The sequence below is a fragment of the Mustela nivalis genome (assembly GCF_964662115.1).
Source record: "Mustela nivalis genome assembly, chromosome: 7".
In the NCBI taxonomy this organism is placed as follows: domain Eukaryota; kingdom Metazoa; phylum Chordata; class Mammalia; order Carnivora; family Mustelidae; genus Mustela; species Mustela nivalis.
Window position 1 is genome coordinate 23,548,781 of NC_139026.1, and position 12,110 is coordinate 23,560,890.

Consider the following 12,110-nt stretch of genomic DNA (forward strand, 5'->3'; position numbering starts at 1 on the left):
GGGCAAAGGATGGCAGAGGCAACCTCACTATCTGCAGACTCAACTGGCCTCAAAGCTTGGTGGTCATCAGCAAAGAGAAGAGTAATTAAATGATGCCGATGGCAAGTGACTGGGCAGGAGCACAAGGGAATCACCCCACCCTGCACTCTGGAGAAGATTTTGCAGAGAGGTTGGGGAGGGCCCATGAAACACAAGTTACAGAGGGTTGGACAGCCAACAAATAGGCTAATCATGAAGATAACAGAAACAAATATTTATGATAATGATAAGTCAAGATCATGATACAAAACTACCTGTAAACTATTAAAACATACATGAGGGGCACCTGGGTGGCTCAGTGGTTTAAACCTCTGCCTTCGGCTCAGGTCATAATCTCAGGGTCGTGGGATCGAGCCCCGAATCGAGCTCTCTGCTCAGTGGGGAGCCTGCTTCCCCCGCCCCCCTGCCTGCCTCTCTGCCTGCTTATGATCTCTGTCTCTGTCAAATAAATAAATAAAATTAAAAAAAGAACATACTTGAATATGAAATAAAGACTAGAAAGATATACTGCAACATGACAAAAGTCACTGCGTTGTGATTGAAGAGTTATGGGTGATTTTCTTTCTTTCGATTTTTGTAATATCGTTATAATTTTTAGGGCTTTTACGAAAGAAACAGTGGGTGAGGAGAACATTGAATTAACATTTTTATATTCTATAAAAGAGAAAGTTCTTAAAAACATTAATAACTTTTTTCTTCCATTGTTCCTTGTCATCTTTTCAAAGTCTACCTCAATCTGCCTCTCATTCCAATTCATTCTGTGTTTGAAATGAAACAGATCGCCTCCCTTCCCCCCCACAGGCTCTATTATGATATAAGTTTGAGCCTGTTGTGATTTGCTGGCTTAGGTGTCACTTGTGTGAGCCATACAGACTTGCCTAACTCTGAGTTGGGAGTACATGACTTGCAACAACAACAAAAGAAAAAAAAAAAAAAAAAAGCTGAGGCATCCAATTTGTAAGACCGCAGAAGGCATGAATCAGATACAAAAGGACAGACCGTGTTTTTCAGGTAAAGACATCAAAACACTGAGATGCCAAACTTTGGAAGTGAGGTTGTTTTATTTTATTTTATGTTATTTTGATTTAAATTTTACTTGGTTAACCTACAGTTCCATATTGGTTTCTGGAGTAGAATTCAGTGATTCATCCCGTACATGCAACACCCAGTGCTCATCACAAAAAGTGCCCTCCTTGATACCCTTCAACCGTCTAGCCCATCCCCCACCCATCTCCCTCCATCAACCCTCAGTTTGTTCTCTATTCTTAAATGTCTCTTACGGTTTATTTCTCTCTCTCCCTTTTCCCACTCCTTTCCATATGTTCATCTGTCTTATTTCTTAAATTCCACATATGAGTGCAATCATATGATATTTGTCTTTCTCTGACTTATTTCACTTAGCATAATATACTTAGCATAATACATAATTTCACTTAGCATAATAGCTCTATCCACACCATTGCAAATGGCTAGATTTTATTCTTTTTTTTTTTTTTTAAGATTTATTTATTTGTTTGAGAGAGAGAGTGATCCAGGAGAGCGGCAGAGGGAGAGGGAGAAGCAGAGTGACCCGATGAGCAGGGAGCCTGATGTGAGGCTGGATCCCAGGATGCTAGGATCATGACTTGAACTGAATGCAGGCACTTAACCAACTGAGTCAGCAGATGCCCTCATTCTTCTTTCTTTCTTTATTTTTTTTAAGATTAATTTGAGAGAGAGAATGCGCACAAGCATATGAAAGAGTAGAGGGAGAAGCAGGCTCCCTGCTCAGCAGGGAGACCGACATGGGGCTCTATCACAGGACCCTGAGTTCATGAGCTGAGCCGAAGGCAGATGCTTAACTAACTGAGCCACCCAGGTGCCCTAAGTGAGGTTGTTTTAGATGAGAAAGTTGGAAACTTGAAGATCACTTCACATTCATGGGCTTACAAGATAAACAAAAATTAAATTTATCTCCAAAGATTATTCTAAAGTAAATTTGTTAAGGATTTATAGCATATCTCCATTGTGAAATAAAATATTTAGCCTTTCAAATAAAAGTTTAATACTGATCTTTATCTTGCTATACATAAACGTTAGGCCCAAATTTTATGTTACTCTGCAGACATGACTATGTCATTAATTCTTCCACAATAAGGGCCTAAGCAGTAAATCAAATTTAAATTTGGTAATTTTAAAATTTTAGTTTTCGTAGTACCACCTTGCATCCAAAATTCGTAAAGAATGGCATAGTTCATCTACAATTTGGCAAAAGATTAGAGGCTATTTCAAAATGTCTTGATCTCTTTTTTCCATTATCTCTTTATTAAAAACCACTCATATAAAGAGAGACACCTGGGGGTACCTGGGTGGCTCAGTCGGTTGAGCATCCAACTCTTGATTTGGCTCAGGTCATGATGTCTCAGGGTTGTGAGATTGAGCCCCGAGACATCAAGCCCCACATGGAGCCCCATGTCAAGCTCTGTGTGCTCTCCCAGTGCCCCACCCCTCCTTCCTCTCAAAAAAAAAAAAAGAAAGAAAGAAAGAAAAAAGAAAAGAGAGAGAGCGAGAGAGCGCAACACCTGACTTGCCTCCATGCATAATAGATTTGTTGTTTTTTGAGACCGGATTACCATTAAAAACTGAATTACTATTAATAAACATTAATATTATCAAACTAAAATATTAATAAACAATTGGCATTTAAAATAAATGTATCAAAAGCTATAGAAGTAGAGATAGTCTGCCTACCTACCCTGCACATTCTGTCTAGTGCTGGAATATCGGGTCAAACTACACGTTGTGCATTCTATGAGGCCAGGGATTACCACTTAATCTACCTCTTTGATAACACTCAAAGCTAGATTCCTAATTAGTCACCAATTAGTACTTGTTGACTTATCTGATACAAGCCATATAACCTGATTTGACTGCCCACTCCCTCCACTTCTTCCAGCTAGAGGTCCTTCTCTTCTTCTGAGCAGCATATTTGAACTTTTATTTTTGCCCTTAGTTTTTCTGAGTTTTGGCCAGAACTTCTTCTGCCCTGATAGACAAGACTTTTGAGGACAGGGACATTGCCTATTATCCTTCTATTCCTTGCAGTGCCTGGTACATTGTGGACACCAAGCATGTATTGGCTGGAGGAATATTTGAATGAAATAATAGTTGAAAAGTAAATAGGAGGGTTGGAGGACTTCTAGCTCCACACCCTAAAATTGCTTGAGCATCTCTGATAAAATACATGGAGATTATATTTGTACTTGTAAATACAAGGTGTAGAAAGTACATAAATAAGAATCTGTATTCATGTGTTTTGTTCCCCTTACAGGAAAGTCTTTACATATCACAAACTACGTGTATTTTGTTCATAACTGGCCCTTCACATTCTGAATGGGAAGTAATACTTATGATGAATAATACGCTAGGATACAAGCCAATCTAATTCTTTTGTAAATGGGGCTGGTCATCTTCTAGCAAAAATGTTTGTCTCCATTCCTTTTTTTTTCTAAATATTGTAGTTTCTCTTCTTAGAAGACACATTATTTCTCTTGAGCACTATAAACTTAAATCTCTGCCTTCCTAAATGCATTTTTTTAAAAGATTTTATTTATCCATTTGACAGACAGAGATCACAGTAGGCGGGGAGTGGGGGGTTGGGGGGAAGCAGGCTCTGGGCTGAGCAGAGAACCCAATGTGGGGCTCGATCCCAGGACCCTGGGATCATGACCTGAGCCGAAGGCAGAGGGTTTAACTCACTGAGCCACCCAGGTGCCCCTTTTTATCAAAGTATTTTTCCATGACTCTTATAGTCATGGTATGTGAGAGTGAAAGGAAGAATATTAACATTTAGTCATTGCCACGTAAGGGGCAAGTATTGTATTAGGCAACTTTATATTTGGTGTCTTGGCCAATCCTCATGAAAGAGACTATGAGATACGCCATTTTATGTACAAAAGAAACTTAAGCTCGAGAAGATTGACCCTCTTTCTCCTTGTCTTATAGCCAACAGTGGAACTAGGATTTAAACCTGGGTTGAATATAGTTGAATCCTATAGTGTTTCCTTTTTTTTTTCTTTTTAAAAATAAATAAATAACTTTATTTATTTATTTAAACAATCTCAGCATCCAGTGTGGGGCTCAGACTTATAAGATCCTGGGATCAAGGGTTACACACTCCTCCAGCTGAGCCAGCCAGGTACCCCTGAATCCTATAGTCTTTCTACTGAATCTGTGAACATTAATGCGAAATAAAAGAAGGTTGGGATATTTAACTTCACTGTACGTAATAGTGGATAGAAGGTAGTAAAGGAAGGAAGCATAAATGCACACGCTGGCTAGTAACTGGTTTAGTTAAAGCAATTTGAATTAACCAAAGATGTAAAATACCATTTTGAATAGGCTACGTTACTAAAATTTCTGATCATTATGAAAAAACCATCTTTTAAACAACAAAAGCAGCCTTTGTAAAATGTCTTTTCATTTCTAGGTGTGTGAGAGATAATACTGAAATATTTAGCGCTTCTGATGCCTCCCAATCAAATTGTTATGAGCTTTAGACAGCCATTCTGACTGTGACCTACCTAATAACTTTCGGGGTGCCTAAAGAACCAGAATGTCCTGGCCAGGGGCAAGCTTCTTTCTGCCTAGAGGGAAAGAACCTTTAATTGTACAAACAGGGGTGCCTGGCTGACTTAGCCAGTAGAGCGTATGACTCTTAATCTAAGGCTTGTGAGTTCAAGTGTCAGATTGGGTGCAGAGACTACTTAAAAAAAATAATTATACTGATGATCTACATTTTAGAGTATAAAAACAGAAAATATTTATAAGGAAACACAGAAATGAATACTATTTCAAACTTTTTGCATGCTTTTCACATTGAGAAGGTGGAAAGAGAAGGGAGCTGATGGGCACTTGGGTGGTACAGTTAGTTGAGTTTGAGCATTGGACTCTTGGTTTTTGCTCAGGTTGTAATCTCTAGGTGGTGAGGTCGAGTGGGGCATGGAGCCCTGCTTTGAGCTCCACCTTCAGCTGCAAGTCTGCTTAAGGTTCTCTCTCCCTCTCCCTTGCCCCCCACCCCGTTCCATGCATGTGCATGTTCTCTCTCAAATAAATAAATAAATAAATCTTTTTAAAAAGAGAGAGAAAGGGAGCTGACATCTGCTGAGTACTACAGTCTGCTTTGAAGAGATGTTTTGGGTTCACCAGGTCAATATCTTATATAAGGTCAAGAGGATATGAGGCATGGCCCATTTGGTAATGCCCACTGCTACACTCTTTTTCACTGTGACGAGTAATCTGTCAAGAAAAATATGATCTTGCTTGTGGCTTTTATTAACCTCTTTTATGAGCCTGTGGCTAGAAAACACCTATGGGTTGAATGATGTGACTTCTCTATAAATATACTTACAGAAAGCATTTATAGCAATGTTGAAAAATTGAGACTCATACAGATAGGTCTGGTAATAGTTTCAAATGCCATTCAACAGGACAGTGTTTTGTTTTGGATCACATTTGCTCTCTTTTTTTTTAGCAGCAGTATTTAGGTATAACTAACATATAATGAACTGCCCATATTTAAAGCATCCAATTTGATGTTTTCACACACTGATGAAGCCATCACCACAACGAAGGGGAAAAGAACATATTTATCATCCCCATGAGTGTACTCATGCTTTTTTTAATCCTTCCCTCCCCCAGATTCAGGCAACCACTCATCTACTTTTTGTCACTATAGATTAGTTTGCATTTCCTATAATTTTACAGAAATGGAACCATACAGTGTGTACATTCTTTTTGATCTGGCTTTACTCATCATAATTACTCTGGGATTCATGCACATTGTTGCACATGTCAGTAATTCATTTCTTTTTATTGCCGAGTACCATCCCATGCTGAGCATCGATACACCACGACTTGTTTATCCATTTATTCATGTATTTCCTGCTCTTCTGAGTTGACCCTGTTCTCCTTACCACAATCACTTTCTCTGATTTGCAATTTCTGATTATACCCTTTGCATTTACCCAGTTACAGTGGACACCTGTGGCTTTCACTGCCCTGAATCCCTTTCCTCTTATGTTTGCTAATAGCACCTTCTGTTTCTTGAACAAGTGCATCTCCTCCACTCCAGGTGATCTGGTGGAACTCTTCTGATTAGAGGTTGGATACATATGACCCAGGTTGGACTAATCAGAGTCCTTCCTCGGAATTTTCTGAACAGATTGCCTTTCCTTTGAATTAAGCATTATGAGGACATGGTCCCAGGGATGTTAGTGAGCATGAAAAGAAGACCAGGGGAAGGAGGTTGGCCCACAGATGAAACCCCAGATGAGAGATAAAGTGCCTGTGTTCTGAGGTAGACTTCCTAGATCCAGTTGATGAAAAAGCCTGCTTATTCCTCACTGTCCACATTTTAATTAAGTGGACAATAAGAGTGTCTTCTTCTCCTCCCCTCCCTCCTCCTCCCCCTCCCCCTCTTTCTCCTTTTTCTGGAGGGAAGCTTTCTTCCCATACGCTCAGCGCATGTGATTCAGGTGAAACAAATTCCACCTTGGCTTTAAGGGCAGAGCACGTGTGGCCTATCATTCAGTTACCTTGGTCACAGTGATAGTTCATCGATTCAAGTTGGGCTAATTAGAGCTAATGTTTGTGCTGCTGGGGATACTGCTCCCTCTTTTCTGGAAGACTTCAACCAGAGAGTACAGAGCTACAAATATGGTAGCCATCTTTTGAGCTAATGGGTAGATAAGTCAGGACTGCCAAAGGCAGAACCAAAAGGAGAAAATCCAGGTCCCAGTGACTTTGTGCGGGCTGTTGGATAAGATGTCTCTGAAGCCTGCAATACCCCTGGTTTGGGAAGGTCTGTAAACAAAATCCCATTTCTGTATAAGTTATTTGAGTGGCTATTCATGTTGCTTACAAAAGAGAAAGTTGCAATATAGATGCTTTACGTTAATATCTCATCCAGTACTTAAACCTGGCAGGTATGTTACTTTCCTAATTTTATATATGGGGAAACTCTTAGTTAAGTAACTTACCAAAATCTTACAGTGGCAAAACTAGGACGTCCATCCAATCCAACTATTGCAAAGCTCAGTTCCTATGCAATTCTGCTTCGGGGCTAGAACTCTGACCTGCTTAGCTTTGTGTTTTTCTATTCTTTCTTTCTAGTACCTGAACTTTAATACTATAAACACCTGTGGCTTCCACATTGCCGAAATAAAAGTATATTTCTAAGGCTTAGTTCTTCTCTGCCCCCTCTTTTACCTTTCTTATTGTTTTTCTCCCACTTTTTCATTTTTAATTTCTCCATTTTTTTCAATATTAAATACCAAATCTTCGCTCTACTCTTCTCTTCATAGATGATCCCATGGTCATGTTGACTTGGACAAGGCAAAGTTAGTTTATGAAAAAAACTTGCCCTTCTTAACTAATAGCTGAAGATTAGGATTACATCTCTCTACACATCAGTCTGATAAACATTCCTAGAAGGAAATCACGGGGGCAAATTTTGAAGGCTATCTGAATTTCTGGACCATTTCCAATTATTATGAGCTATAAAAAATTCTCCAAGAAATGAGTTAAGTTACCATAAGGCCTCTTTCTACTCCCTCCCTTCTCTCATTCTTTAAAAGAATGAAAGGCTAGTGAGTGATCATTCTGACAAGCCCCCGGGAAAATGGCTAATTGCCACATCCTCCTTTTTAACACGCTTAAGAGGGAAAAACTCCCACTTTTCAACAAAATTTGTTTTTAAAGACAGAAATTTGTTAAATCTAAAGATGGCTTCATGTTGTGCTTTGTATTTCAGGAAGCTCAAATCAGCTTTAAATATATTTTATTTGATGAAGAGTCCACCTCTGATTTCTTTCAGGAGGCAGAACGTCAATCTAATTAAGAGCAGTTAATATCACAAGGTTTAAAAAGGAAAGAAAGAAAAATAATTTAATCCCTCCTTAGTCTTTTAATAGAGACTCATGTGGAGCCTTACTGGAAACCTGGAGACAAACACTCCCCAAGCATTTTGTCAACAACTACAGAACAACTTCATTTTGAAACAGAATGTTTGAAAATTATGTTTTCCTTAACTGCCAAGACTGAGTTTGGTTCCTGGATTCATTTCCTTTGTGAGGACACATGACATCACTTTCCTGAAAGCTTTTTATAATGCTCCCTGGACTATACCAAATTTCTCAGATGTTACCAAGCCTTTATATAAATCTTGTACTACAAATTAGAAATTTTAGATGTAGACAGTAAAGAAATTTCTCTCCCCAAATTTGAAGCTTGTGTGTCTATGGAGATACTTTGATGATTTTTAAAGAGGGCTGGGTCTGTCAAATCTCTGTAGTTAACCCTGAAAGTGATGGGCTACAGCTGTATCATTATGCAATGGTATGAAGTTATTTTGCAAATGTTGGGATGGTACAAAATATTTATTAAAAAATAAATGTTAATGTAAAGCTACCTGTTTTGTTTTCAAAGCAGGTTAAAAAAAACCTTTGATACTACTCTTTCCTCATTTGCAGTTTCATTTTTATGAAAAGTAAAATTATTTTGCTCAGGTGATATTACAGGGAAGATAGTTAATTGCTGCCCTTAGCTTATTTTGCTTCATTCTTACTGCAAGCAAATAGATTTATCATATGGTTCAGCCTAACAAAATAGGGAATTAAACCAGAGAAAAAGCTTTATCCCAATTTGGTAACTTAACTCATTTCTTGGAGAATTTTTTATAGCTCATAATAATTGGAAATGGTCCAGAAATTCAGACATGTGGGAAACTGTTTTTGTAAATAGATGAAGTTACGTATTGGTGCTATACAGAGCAGAGGTTCTCAATCAAACTTCACTGTGTAGCAGATTTCTAGAGGACTTGTTAAAAACAGTTTGCTGGGCTCTATCCCAGAGTTTCTGATTCAGTTGGTCTAGAATGGAGCCTGAGAATTTTTTAATTTCTTTTTTTTTTTTTTTGAAGATTTTATTTATTTATTTGTCAGAGAACAAGAGAGAGAACACAAGCAGGGAGAACAGCAGGCAGAGGAAGAAGCAGGCTTCCTGCTGAGCAAGGAGGAAGTCCCAATGTGGGATTCAATCCCAGCATGACCCAAACCAAAGGCAGATGCTTCACCCCTGAGCCACCTAGCTGTCCTGGGAATTTTAATTTCTAAGAAATTCCCAGGTGATATTGCTGCTGCCACTGATTCAGGGATCATTGTTTGAGAACCACTGATGGAGAGCAACCGAAAACAAGCTTCAAAATTTCTTTGCCATATCTTATCTGGGTGTGTCTCACATTTGTTTCCCAGACTTCTGTCATTCCCAAAGTGTGAAGCACAACAGATTTTCTTACTGTATCCCCTTCTACTCTTTCTCTGTCCAAAGTTCAATGATCTTCACATTCTCTCCCTTCAAGGAGCCCCCTTCCCAAGGCTGGAGAGTAAATGCCTAATCTCCAAGAGAGCAGTTTCCCAAATTGTGCTCATCAGCACATATTTCCCTCAATATGTGCATATACATCCTGTGATGAAGCTATTCTGTGGTCAAAACATTTTCAGATACACTGGTTTGACTGGAATGAACACTACTTTCCATCTCAGAACTTCTCAGAATTTTTAATATGCAAATGTACGTGGTGAATTTCCCGAAGGGAGATGAAGTATGTGCATTTCCCTAATGGATTTGATCTTGGAATTCTTCCTCAACCCTCTCTCTCACCATGTGCCAGGGAATATTTATTAACCATACTTTGGGAAATGCTGTAAGTAATTTTATAATTTATTTTACAAAGTTAAGAAAGTCTGTAGCCAACTTAGCATGCCAAAAACATTATGGGCAAATTTTAAATCACTTTAGAAAAGTAACTAAATAAATGTACTCATTATTTTGATTGTATGTGACTTTTTAAAAAAAATTATGGTAAGACTGGATAACATAAGATCTACCCTCTTAAAAATTTTTTAAGTGTACATTACAACATTGTTAACTATAGGCATAATGTTGTACAGCAGATCTCTAGAATTTGTTCATCTTGCATAACTGAAACCTTATACCCATTGAACATCAACTCCCCATTTCACCCACCCCTCAGCCCCTGGCACTCACTGTTCTTTTTTTTTTTTTTTAATTTTATTTATTTATTTGACAGAGAGAGAGATCACAAGTAGGCAGAGAGTCAGGCAGAGAGAGAGAGAGGAGGAAACATGCTCCCTGCTGAGCAGAGAGCTGATGTCAATCCCAGGACCCTGAGATCATGACCTGAGCCGAAGGCAGCAGCTTAACCCACTGAGCCACCCAGGCGCCCGGCATTCACTGTTCTACTTTCTGCTTCTGAGTTTGACTATTTGGGATACTTCATATGAATGGAATTATGCTGCATTTGTCCTTCTGTGATTGGCTTATTTTACTTAGCATAATGTTCTCAAGGTTCATCCATGGTTTTGTACCACTTCCTTTTTTTTTTTTTTTTACAACTGAGTAATATTCCTGTGTGTGTATATGCCACATTTTCTTTTTTCATGTGACCTTTTTGTGACCAAATAAACTACGGAGGGATATAAAGGAAGAGCCCATGGCTTTTTAGCTTTTGCTGCTCAACAGGTCTTTCTGGACCTCACCCTCTAAGTCCTGTTCCTCTTGCCCAATTTCTTTTCCATTAGTTCTTCATTTTCTTCAGTATATTTCTCATGATTATAAGTTCTTATGAATTCATTAAATTACATGTTTATTGCTAGAAAACAGTTCCATAGGGCAATATCTTGTCTGTTTTGTTTACTTCTATATTTTCAGTGCCTAAGAACAGAGCCTGGCACGTCATATGCAATCAGTACATATTTGTTAATGGAAAGAATAAATAAATCAATACAATCATTATCTCAGTTCTAATTATGAAATGTTTATTATGGTAATAAAACATGTAGGAAGAAGAAAGCGTGCTCTTTAGCAGCTTTAGATGAGGCAATTAGGACAATCTTTTGATTTCTAAGGAGTAATTCTGATCTAATACTGTAAAAGGGGAATTATCGATGTGAAAGTCAGGATGTCCTTTTGTAGAGTCACTTTTATTATGATTTTTAATACTTTTTAAATACTTACTAAGGGACCAAAAAGGGATAATTATTTTTTTAAATAAGACAAGTATGTGAAAAATGCTTGGCATGTAAATAGGCCTTATATAAATACCAATTTTTCTAACTCTAACTTTAAAAGACGTCTAAAAGTGATGCTATCTAACACTGATGCTATATTCTTCATATGTTACAAAGTTCTCTGACTTGGACCAATTGGAAGAGCATCATTAACAGTGTTGTGTTTTGTTTTTTAAAGCACACTTGTTCTAAAGGAAAGGTTCTGTTCCATATTTGCATTCATTTAGGAATGATAAGAAAGTATTAAATATGTGCAGAGCATAAATGTTGCTAATTTATGGATCCTGGCAATTTTAGCGGCACGGGAGAAGTCTGACTGAAAGGTATGATTTTTGTTGGCTATTACAGTAGATACATTCAACTTTGTCCAACAAAATAAGAGAAAGAAGTCAGGACACATGATTTTCAGAGGGAAAGGACTCATCCAGGAATCCAAGAAGATAATTATCAGACGTCCTTAGGACATAATGTGATTTGAAATTGCATTAAAAACTTACAAAGTCTATTGCTGAGTATTGAAATGGAAAAATATTTATATCTCACTTTAGCAGATTTTTATGTGGTTTAAAATTTTTTCTTGTTCAGGTTGTCCACATCCGGTCCCCCTTCTTGTCTTTTCTATCCTCTCATTATCTCCCTCTAGGGGTTTGTTTGTTTTTAGTTTCTGCTTTTATCCTTATTAGTGGAAAAAAATGGGTCAGTATTACTTTAGTTTGTCTTCACTTTCACTCTGCTGTTCATTTCTGAACCAGCTTTTAGCCTCTGGGAAAGAACAAAGTAAAAATATTTACAGAAACTGGGCCAACCTCTTGGTGCCTCCTCCCCCCAAGAAAACAAAACCTAACCAAGGGCAACAGTAGTTCCTCTCTGTTCTCCTATAGCACCTTGTACTTCCTTTCTCATGAAGCTCAGAATTTTATTATAACTGCTTACTGAGAACCT